The sequence below is a fragment of the Rhipicephalus microplus genome, chromosome 4 (genome assembly GCF_043290135.1).
Source record: "Rhipicephalus microplus isolate Deutch F79 chromosome 4, USDA_Rmic, whole genome shotgun sequence".
In the NCBI taxonomy this organism is placed as follows: domain Eukaryota; kingdom Metazoa; phylum Arthropoda; class Arachnida; order Ixodida; family Ixodidae; genus Rhipicephalus; species Rhipicephalus microplus.
The window spans coordinates 10,309,811-10,330,987 of record NC_134703.1 but is presented as its reverse complement, the minus strand read 5'-3'; the positions used below and the strand labels follow the sequence as shown (position 1 = coordinate 10,330,987).

The following is a 21,177-nucleotide window of genomic DNA, read 5'->3' as shown; positions in this document are numbered from 1 at the left end:
ATGTTTTAAAACGCGCTACGTCGATTAAGTATGTCTTTCCAACATGCCCAACTTTATACTATAGACATTTTGAGGTCTGAAAATAAATATTTATTGCTCATAAGCACTGACAATTTGAAAAACTTTGTCGGACTTCACCAATGTGTTGTTCACAGCCTAAAATGCTTCTTAGTCGGCTTGTGTGTGTAGGTGGAAGGCTTGTCATTTGCGTCAGTCAGTTGGTTTGTGTGGTTGTAGGATAATTCTTATGAATTTTTCAGCTATGATATCTGTGGATCGTTGGGAGTGGCTGTCGTCAACGCTTTGAGGGCAGCTTAAGATGGGAGCGCGTTGCAAGTAGGGCTGGACTGCTGTTTGCAAAACCCCAAGCACGTTTCCGCGTGGCAGGTGTTTAGAGGCCTTATCAAAAAAGATCACTATCTTGTCCAAAAGAGCCACAACCTCAGGCCTCGGGTAGTGTAGTTCGCCCCTCTCTCGTGCTCGCAGCATCTTGTACAGCTGATGCTGCTTGTTGTTGGTCGTCAGCAGCGCAGCACAAGAGTCCCATCCGAGGTCTGCAATAGGCTTGGCGACGTAACCGCCGAGGTATGCTAAGCCGGAGAAGGTGGCAGATGGAGACGAACAAGCCCCGTACTCCAACAAAGACCTCAGGTCCTTAACAAGTATATTCGATACCATCGCTGCCTCTTCCTCAACTTCCACATTTGATAATTTGATTTCTTTCGGTCTTGGAATGTGCAACTTAACGATGTGGTCCAGAGCAGCGGTGACGGCTCTAGCATCCAGCATGTCATACCCACCGCACAATGACCGCACCCTTCCGAAGATTGTTTCGATGGGATCATTGTTAAATTTCATTGTTAGGACATAACTGGCGGCTTGCTCCAGGAGGACTGATATTTCCACCGTTGACCTTGTTGTAAAAAGCAATGCTTCGTACGTCTCGTTGGTGAAGCCAGCACTCACTGATCCGATGGAACTCTTCTGTATTTTTCTACATATAAGATACACCCATCCTTCAGCCACAGTATAGGTGATTGTCATCGCTCCTAAAAATGGGAGTTTTGTGGCCGCTTCCACTGAATGTAGTGTCATGAATGTCAAACCATTTCTTCATGGACTTCATGAAGAAAACGGTTGAACTATACTTGCCCCTTGAAATCTCTGGCAGCACCCGTGGAATTTCGCTGAAGGTGCTCTACGGCTGCAGACATTTGAGGAGCGAAAACTTCAACTGCTCGCACCATTTTCATTTTTTCCAAGTTGGAAGAGTAGAGGTGTTTCCTCGTCAAGTTTCGGGCCAGCTTAGCAGTCTTGTGTTTTTGATGCTCGTACAATTTCTGCACAAACACACCACTAATCACTCCTCTGCCATCTGTAAGTTCACGTTCAAGGAATCGGTTTCTAACGTTTTTGAGCACGTGGCGCGGGTCAAAACTCAGAAATATGACGTGGTTGGTGTCATGTGGATGACGTACAACTGTGTTGAGGTTGTCGTTACCCATGTGCTTAAACATCGTCGCATTTGCTGAATAATTGTCCGTGACAATGCGAATGAAGGTAAAGCCACATGATTTCACAGCAGCAATGACCTCCTTCGTCCATGCAATGAGGTCTCAACCGCTCAGTTTCTTCGTGAAGTAGTAATAGCATAGAATCTTGTACCGACTAGTGGTACCATGCAGCACAAAGCAGAGGACTTTGCTCACAAGGGCTTCTTTCACTTATTTGCCATGCTACTGTCTGGCTTGTCCTTGAGGCTAACGACTGCATCAGCCTTCCTATCATGATTGCACATTTGTTTTGTGCTAGTTTTATCTATTATTAATGAGGTCATAAGTTGTTTGCTGCTGAGTAGCGATGCCTCGTGAACCAGGCGGTCCTTCATAGCATTGCTCATACCCGATGATGATGGGCTTGTACCGATATACCTCTGAAGAGTGCACTTTGCTGGCAATGTCAGAATCCCCAAAGTGCGAGCATGATCGTAGCCTTTTGGGGACAGAAAGCGCCATATCACACACTCCCTAACAACTTCTTCTGGGTACGCTGAATCTTAACTCCGCACCATCCTATTTGATGCAAAAGAAACACGGCCTCGTTCCTTCTCTCCTTTCTGTGCATCTGTTGCGACTTTCTTAACCCACACGTGGTGGTTGCTTTCACGATAATATGCGGACGCATTTTCCTCTTCTTTCAACAGCTGCTGCACCTACTCTCATTTCGAACGATGACATGACACTCAAGAGCGTAATCTTACTATCATAGCCAGATATCGACCAGCGCGATGAGCATTGCTGTTCATTGTTTGCTTACAAACACTTACTGCTTTTTGTTCAGTGAAAGCATCTTGTGAAGTCGCCACATCCAGGTCTGGTTCGTTGGTCTCCCCTTTTCGCTTCCTTGATGTTTGGCGTAGGGCCGAAGCTCGTGAAGCAGGACCTTTGCGGAGCTTCTTTGCACTTGGTCTCATGTAGGAAGGATAGTCCTCGAAGAGAGTGGGCGCAGAGTCGGGAAGAAGTTTTCTGATGCAGCACGCAGGCACATAGTCTACATCGCAGAAGTGTCTGCTGCATACGACAGTCGATGCAGACTTGTCGTTGATGATGAGGTTCTCTCTCGCAATATTATTTTGCCATTTAGCGCACAGTTCAGCTTTGCCTGGGGTTTGGTGAGTAGAAACACCAGGTATTTTTTCCGAACAGGACTTGCAATACGGAACACACCAATAAACCATCGCACATCTAATATATATCCATACGTACTGCTCGTACTGAAGGTTGTACCACCGCCTTCCCGAATCGAAAAATCTCTGCAGATTGAACACTGATAAAGCTCTGAACAAAATGCAGCCACGTTGGGCAAAATTGATTGATTGATTGATATGTGGGGTTTAACGTCCCAAAACCACTCTATGATTATGAGAGACGCCGTAGTGGAGGGCTCCGGAAATTTAGACCACCTGGGGTTCTTTAACGTGCACCCAAATCTGAGCACACGGGCCTACAACATTTCCGCCTCCATCGGAAATGCAGCCGCCGCAGCCGGGATTCGAACCCGCGCCCTGCGGGTCAGCAGCCGAGTACCTTAGCCACTAGACCACCGCGGCGGGGCGCGTTGGGCAAAAGCAAGTCTCACTAGAGGAAAATACAAATCGGCAACAACCTGTTTGTAAAGCCACAAGATAAGTAAAAGAAAAAGCTTTTACATGCCAAGAAGTTGGGATGACAGTTTCTCTTCCTAAACATGTTCTTCCACGAACTGGAAGTATAGCGCAGAAATGATTTGCACTAGGGCTTTTAGTTCGAAAGCAAGCGGTTTGCGAGCGTGAGCAGCTGCATTCTTCATATTATTCATAGATGTGGCTTGCAGTACGATGGAGCGCAAAAGAGCTCGGGGTCTCCGGAATTAATGTTTACAGGTGGTGTTAACACCTTGACAATGCACGCCACTCCTCAAGGGCATGCCGTCCGAAGGGGTTATTCAGCAGCAAAAGTTCACTTTTTACTTACATTTTTTTAACCTTTAGAGATACAAGCCACGCACGTGTTTCAAAGAGCTGTCAAGCAGCAGACTGTCGCTTTTAGCCCTGAAAACCACTACAGATGTATTTGTAAAAATAAAAAAGTAGAAAATAGCTAGCAAAGGGAAGGTGTGCTCGTCATTTCTGTAAGCGACCTTTAATTGCGGCCTCATTGTCCAACAAGAGCAAGTGCCAAAGGTGCTTTGTGCTCACCACTTGCAGAACAGATGCAGTGTTGTTTACCCCTCTATCTCTGTCTGGTCGTTGCCAATGCTTTATGCTTCATGCATTATGTCTCGTTAGCTAATTCTATGCATTTTTACTGAGCTTCAGCTTGTATTATCGACAAGCACATGTATACCTAAATTATGCATCGAGCTGTCTGATAAGATTGTTGTTTTTTTTAAGGAAAGATGATCTCTTTACCCCCGACTTCTTGAGTAATCCTCATCGTCGAGAACCTTTATTCCATGGTTTCCCATCGACCATCTCCCTTGTGCCGTGTGCGCAGCCCAGAAGATGCAATGGCAGGGTCACTGCGCCCCTACCACCGACGGGTGGCGTAGTATACTCCCATTGTATTCCCGACGGTTAAGAAGGTCGTAAGGAAACAAACTGGTGCAGGTGCAGTCTAGCCCGGCCGTAAGCGAACCAGGAGGCGCACCGTGCTTAAGCGACCGGCATCCACGTCACCACGGCAAGAGAACTTTTCGCTAAGAGACATTTGTTTGAACAGCTGGCGTAAGTAAATGCGTGTCTGTCCATGTGTGATATGAAATGTTAATACAAGTGTGAACGTGTATTTGTGCACTGGTGTACTATATAGTCCTTTCTAGAGCAATCCTGCCCCTTAAAACATCACAAAGTTCAGTAATATTGCTAACTTGTTAACTACAGCTTTTAATAAATGGCAACTTCAGGTATCAGGGGCGTAGTATATGCTTCATTGCGTATTTGCATTGGCTACAATGCTTGGAGAGCCCCTTGCTTTTTTCAAGTAATTACTCGTATGCAAATGGTGCAAGCACCAATTTTCTTTTAACAAATCAGACTGAATATAATATTGCACAACCCCCCACTGTTGCCTTCTTCATTTCGGTATGCCATGAAATTCCGTGCTTTCTACGTGACGTCACAAATGTGTAAAATCTCGCGGTGTTAATTTGGCATGCCCACAATTGAAAACTCATTACTGATGATGCTAAACAACACCTAAACATTTTTTAATAGTGATAATGTATCTCATTCAAATATAATTAAAAACGCTGCCCGCCAATCCCCTTGACTGCGACTACTTACATCAGATAATAAGATGGATTCAAATGACCACAACAAATATCTTCAGCTCAACAATGTCCAGTTGTTCGTGCGCGTATATAACTTGATCAACTGCTCCTTGCTTTGAGGGTACAGAAGAAATAAACAGCGAGTGTGCGTCTTCGCCTTACGAGTTGTAATGTTCCCCGTATGAAGTAAACTCGAGAAGACCAACTAGCCTGACTGTCAATTCGATATCTTTAGTCCAGAAAACCAGGCACTTTCCCCAGCTTCGGTAGATCGAATTGCGGTACAAGCTTGGCTTCCCAATGTATCAGTGCGTTCTGCCCTATTCCTCGCCTTGTTCCGAGCAAGCGCAATTGCGGCAAGGAGGTAAGCAAAGAGGAGCAAATAAATAAATGAAAAAAACAGAAGCTGTAACCTTCCTTAGCTTCCCCAATGGGGCCAATTAAAACACTGAAAACTTCTACACACTCATTGACAAATTATGTGAAATGCAGTGGTGATATTTATTTTCCCCAAACTATAAGAGCAGCTTATCAGCGCATAACATGTTTACTGGTTACTGGTCGTATTTGCGTCGCAACTTGTGAAAACTTCAAGCCAGGTAGAACACCATTAAATATCAGAGCGTACTCTAAAGTTACATAGAGCCTACACAGTAGTAGCCTTCTCTGCATTGCTGTATCGCAAAATGTAAAAGCGCCGCATATTCGCCATGCAATGCTGAGATCTACAGTGCGTGGTCATGAGACACGGAAGACAATCTCCACAACAAAAGCCCAGGAAAAATCGTGATGTTATTCAGTGATTGCTGCGTAGAACTAAGACTTCGCCAGAGTTGACAGTTTCCGAGTGTGCAACCGACAAAGACTGTGGTCGCAAGAGGGGGGGGGGGGGGGGCAGATGGCTTTGCTTCTTTAACTTTTCTTAGTGGGGGTGGGGGGAGGGGCAAGGGGTTTTTTTGTTTTTCTCCGGTTGATACGCCTGTGACCCACTCTTTTTTTCGCTTGTTCTCTATATAAAGCTAGATATAAGTACTCTTTTCTATATTTCCTTATCTCTTTGATTTTTTCTTTCTCTTTCTAATTTGTTATATGCCATGCTTTTCTCTCTTGTCACTCTCAATACTTCCTCGTCACCTGCCTTTTGAACCCCCTCTCTAATGTCGTACTATACAAGGCTATGCCAGCGTGCCCAGATAGCACAGTGCTTAAGCCGCTCACTTGCGGATCGTGGATACTCGGGTTTCAATCGCGCCCTTCCATGAGCAACTTTTTTCGCAAAATTTTCTTTCTTTTTTTGATACCCTGGCGGCGCAGTGTTCTGGGGGAGAGCTTGAAGCGGTGCCTCTTTATGATGGCGAAAACTTCGGGTCGCTTTATTTTACGCCAAGCAAGAAGAGCTTCTCTGTCAAAGGTTGCTCGACATTTCGATAGAGCACACGCGTGCAAATAAACATGTAAAAAGAGTAAACCAGGAAAAGGACTTGCTCAAAGAACGTTTATTTCCTTACTGGTAGTTCCCGTACTTGATCGCTGGTGACGTTATTGGATCCACGGGTGAAAACGACACCCATCGCAACAGACTCGTCGACACTTGTGAATATATTACGCACCCTACTGCGGTTCAGATCAGTATACTCGGACGGCTGATTGCGCGGGGCCTCCTGCGAGTCGCAGTGCGCCCTCCTTCACCGCGGAAAGCAACTCCTCTCGGTGACGCGTTGCTTTCGGTGACTGCCGCTAGTGGCAGCGGCGCTCACATGCTTGTCCCGAAGGGGGAGCGCTCGCCCGTCGTCCCGCGTAGGGCACTCGTTTCTCCCCGGCTGCCAGAAGGGAAGGAGTGCAGCATGCGGCGACGCGTGCCTCGAACGATCGCAACTGTCGTCGCCCTGCTGCTGTGTTACGACACGTCGTTTGCCGGCGGTGTGCTACTGGCCGGCATGGTCGACGACGACGGCTACGACTCCGTGAGTCAGCAACTTGAGGACGAAACAACGTGGAACAACACGGTTCACATGTCCGTACTCCTACCGGGCAACTCGTCGTACCTGTTCTCTCTCGCCCGAGTGCGGCCTGCTGTCGAACTGGCCGTGTCCTGGTCGTCTCGCGAGTACGGTTGGCAATTTCGCGTCACGTACCGGGACTCTGGCTGCCAGTCTCCACTGGCGACGATGCACGCGGTGCGAGACCACGCGCGCGGCGCGGCGCACGTTTTCGTGGGGCCTGCATGTGACTACGCGGCCGCTTCGGTGGCACGCTTGCTCAAGTTTTGGCGCTTGCCGATGGTGACTGCGGGCGCACTGGCGTACGACTTCTGGGACAAGGTGCACGAAGGCAGTGAGTACTATCTGATGACTCGAGCCGGGCTGTCCTTCTCTGGTCTCTGCCAGGGGTTCCTGGGGCTTTGCCGTCGCTTCGGCTGGCGTCGCATGCTCATCCTCTTCGAGTCCGAGGCGCGAAAGGAGTCGCACGGAGACGACTACTGCTTCCTGTGGGCCAAGGCCATGGCGCAGTTACTTCGAAACTCCACGGATAACTTTGAGTTCGATGGAGTGAAGCTGGACAAAAGGACACCGATAAAGCAGCAGATCATTAAGGCAGCTTCCACAAAATGGTCCAGTGAGTGCATGTTATTTTGTTGCTCTTAGAACAAGCATTCGTAGGTGACGAGTGTATGTCCCCTATTACCAATGTGGATATGCACGCATTATCTCGCGGTATGGCACAGGTGCCGTTGATGCTTGCTGCTTTGTTTATGCTATAGATCTTCGATGCCGGTTGAAACGCGCTTCGCAGTAATATACTGACTGAAAAGTACTTCGCAGTGTGCCAAGGCTGTTCTATAAGGTAGTGGTTCTCCTTTTGAACACTGCAGCAGTACGCCATCACCAAATTCCGAAGATATTTTTTTCTTTTATTGAACGAGATCTAGGCTCGGATAAGTGCTGCTTGTTTTCACCGGCGTATCCTGAAACGAAGAACGAAAAAAGAAACGAGACTCATGCTGTATTTCTCGCTCAAGATTAATTTGTTAACCCGGATAAACTCGTGAAATGTCTAAATGTGGCGTCTATAATTGTCATATGCCATAAAACGTGGCATGCCTACTCTTGTGCTCAGTCTCCTAAATGAATGGAACAGAAGAAATAAGCGCGAAGGCTGCGGTCTTCTCAAATAGCTAAGAGTTCGTGTACATGGCGGGCTTCAAATTAATCAAAATTCAAGGTGGTCTTGGAGTTGTTTTGCTCTTGCACTTCTATGTTCAATCTTTCATGCAATTAGGGTTGCTGCCGTCCGACTGGTTTAAAAGCCAATAAAACTACAGGTGAACTTCTGCGTTTGTGAGGCATTGCCTTGCTTTTATCCATCTGACGCATATATTTACGCCTTGTATTTGATGTAGTTGTGTTTATTAATATAATATCTGTTGCAGTGTAACGTTACAATACTGACATGCCCCGCCGCGGTGGTCTAGTGGCTAAGGTACTCGGCTGCTTACCCGCAGGGCGCGGGTTCGTATCCCGGCTGCGGCGGCTGCATTTCCGATGGAGGCGGAAATGTTGTAGGCCCGTGTGCTCAGATTTGGGTGCACGTTAAAGAACCCCAGGTGGTCTAAATTTCCGGAGCCCTCCACTACGGCGTCTCTCATAATCATATAGTGGTTTTGGGACGTTAAACCCCACATATCAATCAATCAATCAATACTGACATACATATGTTTTTTTGGCACGTCCCGTAGTAAGACGCCCGCCCATAAAGCAAAATAAAATATGTAGATGTTCCCGAAACACTTCGGAACACCATGTTTCAGTTTACCTTAAGATTATGCCGGCCTTGGTGTAATTATACACGCTTGATTGTTCTTACGAGAAACATCTCACTATAATTTTGCCACTCAAAGCATGCACCTTACATTTGAATAACTTTTAAGTAGTTGCACTTTCGTTTACGCATTGTTGCATAGTCCGTAGACCTGGACTCTTTTTTTTTCCTATAAAAGAGAACGTAAGTCGCAGTCACGTTTTTTCATGCTCTCAAGAAATACTTTGTTTCAGAATTTTTATTTATTTATTTGTCATACTGTTAACCCTCCCTTGAGGGTCATTACAGGGAGGGTGAAGAATTGAGTTGCACAAAATTAAATATTTAAAAAATCGTAAGATGAACTCTGTAACATATAGCATAATTATATGAGAACACAGTTACATGCTTTTTCACTCAATATATTGCCACGTTCCATTTCTCAAGTTTTGTTATCGCCCCAAAACATTACACAATTCTCAGCGCAAACCGCGCCTGCAGTTTTCGAGAAGCTTCCGGACTGTAGTAGATCATATCAATAAGATGACGCCCACTATGCGAACTGTACAGATTATTCTGGAACGTACGCCACCGCCAGCGATAACGCTAGAACATTCGATGGGAAGAGTATAAATGCGACGCACTTCGCGCTTGTCAGTTGTTGATCGAAGGCCGACGCTCCGTTCGCCGCTATAAGTCCAAGGCTGCTACTGTGATCGGACTTTTCGCTTTACCGGGCACAGGTTCGCCTAAATAAACAGTTAAATTCCAACACAAAGTCTCCTGTCTTCGGCCACGTCACGACTCCGTGACATCTGGTGGAGGTGCGGGGTATCGATCCCCGTACTTCTCGCAGATGTGCGAGCGGTACGGGGAGCTTAATTTTGACTGGCGGTTGGACAACTGATGATATATCATCTATGTATAAAAGAAGGAGTAGGGGCCAAAATACAGATCCTTGAGGCACTCCCGAATACACCCCCTGATTTCCCGACATAGCATCTCCCACTCTAACTGCTTCTTGTCGATAGCTCACATAAGCTTTGATCCAACTGAGAACATTCTCACTAATACCGACATTGCGAAGCTTGAATAGCAGCTTACGGTGTGAAACTCTGTCGAACGCCTTTGAAAAAACGATACATATAGCATCAATTTGCATACAGGCATCTACAGCTATACACAAGCCATGTATAGTTTCAACCACTTGTGTGACTGTTGAAAGGCCACTGCGAAATCCATGCTGAAAGGGGCATAATAATTCATTTTGTTCTAAAAATTGCCGAATATTTTTTGCCACTATATGTTCAAATATTTTACAACATACCGACGTGAGTGAGACAAGCCTATAATTGTTCAATGTTGTTCTATCACCACCTTTAAAAATGGAAACAACAATTGCTCTACGCCAATCTTGAGGTAACGAGTGGCATTTTAAAGATTTATCGAAAATAATCACTGGGTAGTACGACAGCCATTCTGCAAATTGTCGCGAAAATTGATTCGATATACCGTCAGGTCCGCATGACGATTTGGTATTTAAAAGAAATAGTTGATTGAATATACCTTCTCGGTTAATATTTATATAATCTTCCTGAAGTGTCACTGTAGTACCCGATTTAATTTCCTCGTTGTCACCCTGATCCTTACAGAAAACCGATCGAAAAAATTGATTGAGTCTTTCAGCTATATCTGACTTTTCTGTGATTACTTCTTTTCCATCTAGAATAAGATCAATTCCCTCATTCGCTTTCTTAAAAAACACCCAAAACTTATGTGGTGAGTTTGTTAGAAAGTTAGTGAGTGTGTTTTTGAAAAAAAAAATGTTTCTTGGATTGCGCTATCTCTGCTTTCAAGTTTTTTAAGACATAATATTTCGGTCGAGGCCCTATGAATTCTGCGCAGTCTTTTTAGTTTACGCTTCATGTGAATTATTTTCCTACTTATCCATGGATTTCTTCGGTTTGTCTTTTTAATGCGAGTAGGTATGAAGTTGTCTGAACAGTAACCTACAATTTTCTTAAAACGTTTCCAAATCTGTTCAACGGACTCAAGTTTTGATGCCTCTTGAAATTCGCCAAGCGACATTTCTAAAAAGTCTAGGATTGCCGTATCATCAGCACGATCGTAATCTTTTATATGTGCATACACATGACGCTTTGCTCGAAAGCCGGTATCAAAAAATACGTCAACCGTAATTATTCTGTGGTCTGACATGCCGTCTTCAACTGATACGGCATAATCAGTCACTCTACTCGATATGAAAACCAAGTCTAACAATGACTGTGACGTAGGGGTAACTCGTGTATAATCTTTTACGATTTGTTTGAGGTTATGAGAAAACATCAGCTCTAATAACCTACCAGCACTACGGGTTTCCGCATGACCAGTTGAAAAGCTTACCCAGTTTATATGCGCTAAATTAAAGTCACCAGCCATTATCAGCCTTGTGTTTTCATTTACATGATCACACAAAAACATATTTAATTCTAAAAACTCGGGTGGACTTCTGGGTGGTCTGTAGACGGCTCCAATGAGATGCGTATAATTAGCGTAATTCACCTTGCACCACACTGTTTCTGGCAACTGGCAATGTACTATTGTTGCCACCACGTTGTTTTTAATTATCACTGCCACACCACCACCTCGGGTGTCCCTGTCCCACCGGAAAATCTTGTATTCTGGCGGTAGGGTGCAGTTATCTGTTATATCATTATTCAATCATGCCTCCGTTAAGACAACAACATGGGTGCTGTGTGTAATCAACAAGATTTCTAAATCTGTTACTTTATTTGCAATGCTTCGCGCATTCAGTGAAAGAATTCTTAGCTATGAACGCGCCGTCTCAGATGATTTTATGCCACTTCCATCGGTCAGCTTTGGCACATTCGAGCTGCTATGAGCGGATGTTGCAGAGCTGTGCTTACGTTCCTTGTTGTCTTTTTGTTGCTTGCATTGAGTACGAATATTTCGTGTCGGATCCCACTGATAAAGCTCGCCGTTCACTTTAGGCTTGTCGTGAATCAACTTCACTTTTGCTCCCTTTGCCCTTTCGGTTTCGCAGCTTTGCCATAACTTTTTCCTAGCGTGGACAGTTTCCTTTGCGTAATCATTGCTGACTCTAATAGTAGTCCCATTCAATTTTTTGCAGTCAATTTTAGCAAACTTTCTATTTCATGGTAATCGTAAAAATTAATGATGACCGGTCTTGAGCTATTTGGTTTTTGCTTGCCGAGCTGGTGAATTCGGTCAGCTGATTTTACTTTAATATCCAATTTTGCGCCAAAAAGTTTATGAACGACAGTTTCCATCAGGTCTGACTCGGTTTGACCAGAATTTTCCAGTAGGCCAAAAACGAGTAGATGATTACGTCTACTCCTGTTTTCATAATCAATTAACTTCTGTTCTTGTTGCCTAACTATAGCTTCCAGCCTGCTAATTCGCTAGTCTGTCAACTTTTCAGTTTTAATATTTAAATCGGATGTTTTTTTTCTCATAGCATCTATCTTGGTTTCGGATGCTACTTGTTTTTCTAAGATTTGCTCCAACATCTCAGCAGTCCTTGGCCCCGGGTTTTCCTCCACATCACCAGACTTTAATCAACACCACAGACGAGCAATAAATGACACAAGCAATACAAATGTGAGGGCACGGCAATACTAACAAAAAACGATTGTCACTACTATAACATGCTGTATTAGAGAGGTAACGAACCTGCATAAACAGCAATGCCGACTTAGACATGTTGCCTGCAGGCAATGTGCCGTGCCCTCTGAGGGTTCCTTGGTTGGGCTGCTCCTTTTCTAGCCGAGGTGTTGATGACGTCACTGATGATAGACGAGCCGTCCAGGTGCTGCTTTCAGAGTCCTGATAAGTTCCATCGAAAGGCAGCCAATTTTTGCCACCAGTTGACACCTATGATGGTTAATCCACCCACTTGTTGCTCACAGTTATCTGATGGTGGGAAGGCAGCCAGAATGTGCCGCTCGTAGTTGCCGCTCCCACAATCCACAAAAGTGCCTGCATAAACAGCAATGCCGACTTAGACAGGTTGCCTGCAGGCCATGTGCCGTGCCCTCTCAGATTTGAACCAATCTACGGTTTTCAAAAAAAAAATTCGGCAGATCCCACGTACCATGGGAATCCACGTTATGCGAAGCATGCGGAGAGAAGGTGACCATGTGGCAATTTTTTTCGTGAGTGGCACGTCATGAAATGAGGCGAAATATATGGACATATGTTGCAGGCATAGACATATGTTGCAAAGTTGCAGATGTTTATATAACCAGTCGTTTGCACTTGCGCAACGATGCCAACTGGAGCATTCGTATTAGCCACTCCGGAAGCTCATACGAAGCGCTCATGCTCGCGAGGATACTGGCCCTGGACACTGCTACATATATCAACTCCAGCGCTTGACAAATAGCTACAATTGGCGTTAACTCCACGTGACGGCTGTAGCAAAGGAGTACATATGTAATGATTAAAAAATTGGGTAGGCAGCACTGCAGCCACTACTGACGTGTCAATTTGAAAAGTAGTTCCGAGATCTGGTGTAGCTATGTGGTAAAATGCTTCATTGCCATGCAGAATGCCTAGGTTCGATTCCAGCTAGGACCTTGACATTTATTCTTTGCATTCGTCAGGTCGACGCTATATCGATGTCGGGTGTTTCTTAACGTTCGCGCGTTAAAATTGCCCATGTGTGTTCTGTTACATATTCGACGGCTGGACAACCGACGAGTGCCGAGGAAAGACGACGCAAGCAGTGCCAGGAAGACGATACCGTTTTATTCACTCAGCGACGCGCTTTTTATGCGCTGTCGAACCAATCAGAGGGCGGCAAAAACAAAACAAGAGGAGCTGATATCGCGGCAAGCAGGAGAGCTTATCAGAGAGCCAAACGAAAGAGCGTGGCGAGCTGGGCGAATATTACAACTCGGCCAAAGCTACCCATATCGGAAGGCGTTCAAGAGGATGACGCTTCTTGAACCATAGAGTTTCCCCCAATACTTACTAGAGGGAACTCTGGCGCTAGTGTCTATAGAAGCTGCAACGCACGGCGCTTCAGCGAGCATGGGAATGATGGGTAGTACACACATTTGTCTAATATTCGTACTTCTGGCCTGCTTTTGGCTCCGTGTGTGTTCGTGTGGCTTGAAACTGTTTTCTTACGAAACAAGTATTAGCAAATGTTCAACGGTTGCGTTTCACCATTTTATTTTTTATAGACTTACTTTCAAAATTGGCTCACGAAGATCAAAAGGGTTCAATCTTTCTTTCAAAACAAAGCCGAAACACAGCATTAAACGAAGCCGCAAGTACGATTCGCCGCCCGCAAGTACGAAGACTAGGCAAATGTGTGTACTACCCATCATTCCCATGGTCGCTGAACGATCGCAGTGCCAGAGTGCCCTCTAGTTAATTTTGAGAAACTCTATGTCTTGAACAACTGAAGGTAGGAACAGGTGGCCAACATTCGAGGCAAGTTTGTCCAAGCAAGCGCTGACCGCACGTTTCACACGTTCACATTGTCCTTGTGCTTAATTGACACGGGTGAAGATGGCGGGATGCATGGCGGTACATGCGGACACGTTGTGGTTGGCACCCGCACAGTGAACGAAGATGGCACTTGGTGTCCTCAGGCACCAACAAGCCCGCAGAGTTTTTGGGGCTCCCAGGAGGAGGCGACGATGAGAACGGGTTTCGGTCGCCGATTGGTGCTCGGATGCCACGCATGTAGCAAGAAGGAGCTGGCAGAAGTCACCTGGCACAGGGTTAGACTCGTCAGGCGGCATAAAAGCATCTGAAACAGCATAGTGAACAAGCGGCGGGAGCGCAGTAACTACGTCAGGCGCAACCTGACGTCCAAGTTTGGGAAATACCGACTGATGAATTCACCGGGAGCAGATAGCACGAAACCAAAACTACAATGGAAAAAGGTGCGCCGAAATGCATGCACACACAATGGGAGGGAGAAAAAAAGAGAAACACTGGGGAGTGAGGCCGAGGCAGTCAGCATTTGCATGGTGTTTGCCTTTCTTGTGCCGCACTGTGAAATCAAAGTGTTGGAGTGCGAGGCTCTACCTCATTAAGCGGCTATTTTTGTCTGACATCTGGTTGAGCCACACGAAAGGGCAGTGATCGGTTTCGAAAACAAAGGAAGAACCTTTCAGATAACACAAGAGCTTTTCGAGGGCCCACACCAAGCAGGCGCATTCTTTTTCCGTTTTGCTGTATACCTGCTCACGAGACGTGAGCTTTCTACTCGCGTAGATCACAGGGTGTTCCTCGCCTTTTTCGTTCACTTAACTTAGAACGACGCTCATCCCGCGATCTCCCGCGATCACTGGCGTCACACTGAACTGGCAAAGGGAGGGAGTAGTCTGGTGCCGTGAGAACCGGTTGGTTGACAAGAATATTTTTAACCTCGGCAAACGCTGCCTTTCGAGCCGTATCCAAACGCACTGTATTTGGTTCGGTCTTGCGGAAAGCGTCAGCGAGGGTACTAGGTAAGTTTGAAGTTAGGAATATAGCTTCTGTAGTATTCAGCTAAACCCAAAAATGAACGCATGTCGGTCTTTGTTTTCGGCAAAGGAAAGCTAGTGATCGCGTCACTTTTAGTTCGGAAGGACCTCGCTTCCTTTGGCCAACAACATGCCACAAGTAGTGGACGTGGGTGCTTGCAAGACGACATTTAGTCATTTTCAGAGTCAAGCCTGCTTTACGTAGTCGAAGGAAAACCTCCTGTAAATGCTACAAATGCTGTTGCCAAGTGTTCGAGAATACCGCGATGTCATCGAGGTAGGGAACAGCAAATAACTATGCCTGCGAGCACCTGATTCATTAGTTTTGAAAATACGAACGGTGCGTTCTTGAGACCAAAAGTCAGCACAAGTGGGCGATATGTGCCTGTCGGAGTCATGAAAGTGGCTGGCTGGCTGGCGTTTTCCGTGAGTGGCACTTGCCAGAAGCCGTGGACTAGATCCAACGTGGAAATATACTCTGCTGCGGAAACTCTTTCGATCAAGGCTTCGACATTAGGAATGGGAAACAACTTGGTCTTTGTAATCGCATTAAATTTTCGATAATCAATGCATGGTCGGAGTTCCTTGCCAGGACTTTCTACGATAAACATCGGTGACACGTATTCGCTCTCCCCCAGCACGATTAGACCCAGGGCCAACATGTTTTGAACGCAATCGCTCAACAGCTTCTCATGACGGGGTGAAACTCTGTGCATCCTGGTTCGGAAGGGTTGGTCAGATGTCAACTCGTTGTCGTGTTTGACAAGGTTTGTTCTGCCGGTGTGGGGGCTGAACAAATCGCTGAAGTTGCTGATAAGCATTTTCAACTGCCTTCTTTGTTCGACTGTTAAAGAGGCTTGTGTAGCTACAGACTCAAATTTGTCTTCAGTTGACAGGAAAGAACAAGGGGTAGGCACTTGATGGACTGAAACATTCATCTCCTCTGGTTCGTTTAAGACAATGCTCAGCGTCTCCGTGCGTTCGACAAAGGGCTTCATAAGATTGCAGTGGTAGAGTGTCACATCGTTGCGCTTGCCGGGCGTCGTGACCAAATAAGTGGTGCCGGAGAGCTTTTGTTTAACAGTGACAGGCCCGTCCCATGCTACTTCCAGTTCATTTGCCTTTGACGACTTCAGAATGAGTACTTTGTCCCTTTCCTTGAAGGTTCGTGCACGTGCGGATCTGTCGTGGTACACTTTTGCGCGTTGTTGAGCTTCAGCCATCTTGATGTGCGCCAATTCCTGCGATTCACGTAGGCGCTTCAACAACGTCAGCCCGTACTCGACCACCGTTTTGTCCACGAATTTGTCTTCCCACTTTTCCTTCAACAACGTTAGAGGGGAACGAAGAGCTCGGCCGTAAACGAGTTCCGCCGTCGTGAAACCAAGTCGCTTCGTGAGTGAGGGTGCGCAGAGCAAAGAACATCGCGGGAATAGCCGCGTCCCATTCGGTGCCCTTCTCGAAGCACACGCACAATTCGCTTCATTACGGAATGAAGTTTTTCGATCGAATTACTCTGCGAATGGTAGACAGAGCTATTGTGAATGGATATGCCGCAATGCTTGAGGAACGTCGTGGTAAGCGCGCTTGTGAAAACAGATCCTTGGTCGCTGGCAGCGAGTAGCGCGTTAACAACTGCTGTGGAGCTTAATTCCGGCAACACCACTGCTTCGGGAAACTTCGTCGTGGGGCAAATGAGCGTAAGCAAGTACCTATTGCCGGCCGCTGTTACCGGTAAGGGCCCTACAATGTCGATTACCAATCTGCGACAAGGTTCTCCGATCAAAGGTACTTCGACCAAAGGCGCCTCGAGTCGTTCGTTTGGCCGTCCCTTCCTTTGGCAAACGCTACAGGAGCGCACCCAGTTCTCGGAGTCCTTGAAGCACATCGGCCAGTAGTAATCATTCAGTAGCCTGCTGTTGGTCTCGTTTATTCCTAAATGACCAGCCCAGCTGTCGCTGTGAACCAAACCCAGCAGCGCAACGCGACACCTTTGGGGGACTACAAGCTGCTCGAAACACCGACCTTAATTTTCTGTACAAGAGGCCGTCATTGACAACGAACGGCACTGGTCCTTTTTGTTTCCGTGTCAATTTTTCCCAGTAAGTCTGCAGTGACTCGTCGTTTGCCTGCTCCATCTTGAGAGCGCTTTTGTCAACCTTGGCCAGAAGCTGAATATTTTCACTGACTGGGCTTATCGATTCGCCTCCGGACGCGGAAGCGACGTGAGTGGTGCTTTCAGTGGCTGGCGTGGCTGGGGCGCTTGCGCTCGTTGTAGCAGCTTGCGCCGGAGCACTGTTGGCACTGTCAGCTGCAATTTCGGCGGCACGAGTAGCGCTGGCTGTGTGCGCTCTGGTGTGGAACCTAGTGACCACCATTACGGGGTTCGCCTTAAGTTGCATTCCTGCCTTTTGCAAGTCCCTCATCGATCTGTTAGAAAAAATGTACGGGGTTTTTCGAGGGAGCTTGTCCGAAACAGCCGCTTCAGTCTGGAATTTCCCGAAAGGACCTTGCATTTCAATTCTTGCGACCGGCAAGCACTTCATGTCGGGTTCTAGTGCCTGGCGCACCCACACACACGATCCTGTGAAGTGCTCGGGCTGAACAAATGACGGGTGGATGATATCAAATGTCGCTCCTGTATCACGCAGAACCTTGCAACTGATTCATGCCGTTCACCGCCATGTCATACGTGTAGGGCGTGAGCAAGTTGCTGTCCTCTGTTAGCAAATTAGCAGACACATTGGGCTGCCTGCAGCCTGCGGCGATGTAACCTGGTTGATGGCATTTATAACAGGTCAACGGCCGTTTTCCTTCAAACTATGAACTCTTGAGTTCACTCTGGTTGACCGTATGCCCATGGGGGGGGGGGGGGGGCGTTGTCGGGTTTTGTTCGGTTGCTTTCTCTCGCTCCTTTCTGAAATTTCTTGAAAGGTCCCAACGGTTTTTTTCGCAGGTCTTCCGAACTTCCCATCCTACGGGAACAGTACTCGTCAGCCAAACTAGTTGCCATTTGCAGCGTTTCGACGTTTGGCTTGACCTGAATCCACAGGCGCATTTGCTCCGGAATCGATGCATAAAATTGCTCCAGCGCAATCAGTTCAATCACACGTTGTTTGTCCTCGTATGCGTTGGCGCTTTTAAGCGATTCTTCTAACAAGCTGATGGATGTGTAGCCGAACTCGGAGTATGACTCCCCTTGACTACGCCTTGTGTTACTTCATCCTCAGGGCTTCTGTTGACAAGCTGTACCTTTTTCTGAGCTGAAGCTTCACTTTTTCGTAGTCACTTGCATCTTCACCTGTCATTCTCGCGACTATGTCGGCTGCTTCGTTGGGAAGAAACAATGTCAACAGGCGTTGCGACCAGGTTTATTCATCAAGTGTTGCCCTAATACGCGTTCTCTCGAAGTTGACGAGATACAAAGTGATGTCACTGCCAGCCTTGAAAGCTTGCATGTACCAGCGCATGTCGAAGCTATCATTGCGTTCAAGGTTCTGCAATTACATCTCTTTCAACTTCAGTTCTACCTCTTGCTGTTTCAATTGCAGGGAGACTGCCTTCCAACATTCCTCTACTTCGTCATCTTCCGCTCCGCAGGTGGATATTGCCTCGATGATTTCTGGCTTATGCATTGACTTCTGCACTTTGATGCCTAATTCTTCAGCTAGCAACACAAGGATGGGCTTCGTTGGTGACCCGAGATTCATGACTGCTGATAACAAAATTAACTCTTACACGTAATACTTAAATCTAGCAAAGTAAAAAAAATCCTCTACTACCAAGAAAATGTCGCTAGTGCTCCCAATGAAGTGAACAAGCCGTGCTCTTATCAAACGGACGCCAAGGGCCACCGCCGACGCACGCTCCATAACGCAGGCTCCATTCCACCGCTGCCACCAGCTGTTACATATTCGACGGCTGGACGACTGACGGGTGCCGAGGAAAGACGACGCAAGCAGTGCCAGGAAGACGATACCGTTTTATTCACTCAGCGACGCGCTTTTTATGCGCTGTCGAACCAACCAGAGGGTGGCAAAAACAAAACAAGAGGAGCCGATATCCCGGCAAGCAGGCAAGCTTATCAGAAAGCCAAACGAAAGAGCGTGGCAAGCTGGGCGAATGTTACAGTTCTTGTCATTCCTGGGTAGATACCAAATGTCAGTCACCTGTGGCACATACCCGCATACCAGCGGCTAATACCCGCCCCTGGGTATGTGCCACTGTTGACCGGAATCGTTTGACGACGTACGTGACGGGATCATGACATTATTTATTGCTTGACCAGTGCGTGATATTCATCAAATCATCTTACCCTACCTTGCTAATTTTGGTTCACGGCAAGTTAAGGTGATGACCACGAAAGCACCCAAACGTAAGCGGCTAGATAGATAGATTTGGAGCGTATGTTTCGTCCTTAGCTACTTCTAAAAACTCAACAAGCCGGAATATGCTTTTAGTTCTGTCATGTTTCTTGGTGGGGGGGGGGGGGGGCATCCTTTATGGCTTAACCTTCCCCTAAGTTAAATTCCTTCTGAACCGAGCTGGTGGCCGAGATAGTCCACTGATCTTTGAAAAAAATTGAATTTATTCATCATGGGAATTACATGGTGTTCACTCAGGCGTTTCAAGACTATGTCTAATGTTTTATAGCACTAATTCATGATTTACCTGCAATCATAACGTCATGGATGTAGTAGCGCACGGTTTTAACACGGATATGTTTAATGCCCGTGTTCACTACGACTCGCTTACGTACTTCTGTCATAGACATGGCGTTGTATAATGTATACTAACAGATTCTAAAGAAAAAAAAACGAGAATGAAAAGTTTCGCATCGGGGCGCTGAACCAGCCAACTCGTGCTCCTCAGCGCGCAACGCTATAACCACTAAGCCACGGAACGACCCTTATGCAACTTATTAACGTGAGCCATTTGTCTACACCATGTACCGCTGGTGATTCTCGGAGCTCGGCAACTGCAGCGTGTTTTCGTCGTCAGCAGAGACATGGCACGACGGCGCGCGTCGGGCGAGTGCGCTCCAAAGCTCGTCGTGCCGGGCCGCCTCACGTGTCTATATGCGCGCGCCTCCACGTGGCGTGGCCAAAGAGCGTATATGTTCTCCAGCGTAGTGGCTCACTCGCACGCGAACTTATCTCGAGATTGGGGGGCTCGTACCTCTTGCGCTTCCATCGCATGTTTGCTTATAAGGTATACAGTAAAGAGAGCGGCCGTGTTTACAAAGTAGCGCGCTGCTCACACACGAAATAAGAATTGTGACAGTTCGCTCTTGCTTCTTATATGTATGTGCGTTCATTTTTTTCACCTTTCTTTCTGTTTGAGCAGCGTATCTTAAGTGCCAAGCTGTGACTGTTGTTAGTCTGCGATCATCCTGTATGTGCTCAATTTTTGCGTGCTTTCTGCTTGACGTGTGCGCTGTATGTTTCAAGCTGCTTGCCGTTTTTCGTGTGACATTGCAACTTGTTGCTGTAGCATTCATTCCTTCACCTTTGTGGTGAAACAACGCACAATGAACGCTGGACTACCTCTGCGAGAACATGTTCAACTTTCGTGTTATACAGGTTCTTAAAAGAGGGATCAGCCACGTTTTTCTTCTTTTTTTGCATAAGTGCCGCATTTTCGAACTGACTGATCATGACAGTGTAATTTTACGTTCCTTCCTGATTTTATTACAAACACCCAACAGAAGTTCCGGCGCTATTTTTTGTAAAAAAGGTACACAAAAACTGTAAACATTAATCGTAAAGTTACAGAAGACCCCCAGAGAATTGCGGAACATTTCAATGAATATTTCCGGAGTGTCTTTCCTGACCTAGATGGATTATGCGATGCAAGCTATGTAGTGCACAGTAATATTATCTCACTGGGCGTTTTAAAAATGCTTCTTAATCTGGACGTACGCAAATTTGCTGGCCATTGTTGTACACCAAATCTTTATTACAACGTTATGCGAAACGACTTTGAGTCTTCTTAACAAAAGTTTCAAATTATCCTTGCGCTTGGAGGATATTACATTCGATTG

General features: G+C 46.5%; 1 long non-coding RNA gene across 1 annotated transcript in view; it reads right to left on the bottom strand.

The window, feature by feature from the left end:
* Positions 1-5,816: 5,816 nt before the first annotated feature.
* The window catches only part of LOC142814164 (uncharacterized), a 65,355-nt gene continuing 49,994 nt past the window's right edge, over positions 5,817-21,177 (bottom strand). The window contains exons 2-3 of the long non-coding RNA XR_012894827.1: positions 12,322-12,627; positions 5,817-7,774 (exon numbers count right to left, since the gene is read on the bottom strand). This is a non-coding gene — a long non-coding RNA (uncharacterized LOC142814164). The remainder of the gene's footprint in view (positions 7,775-12,321; positions 12,628-21,177) is intronic.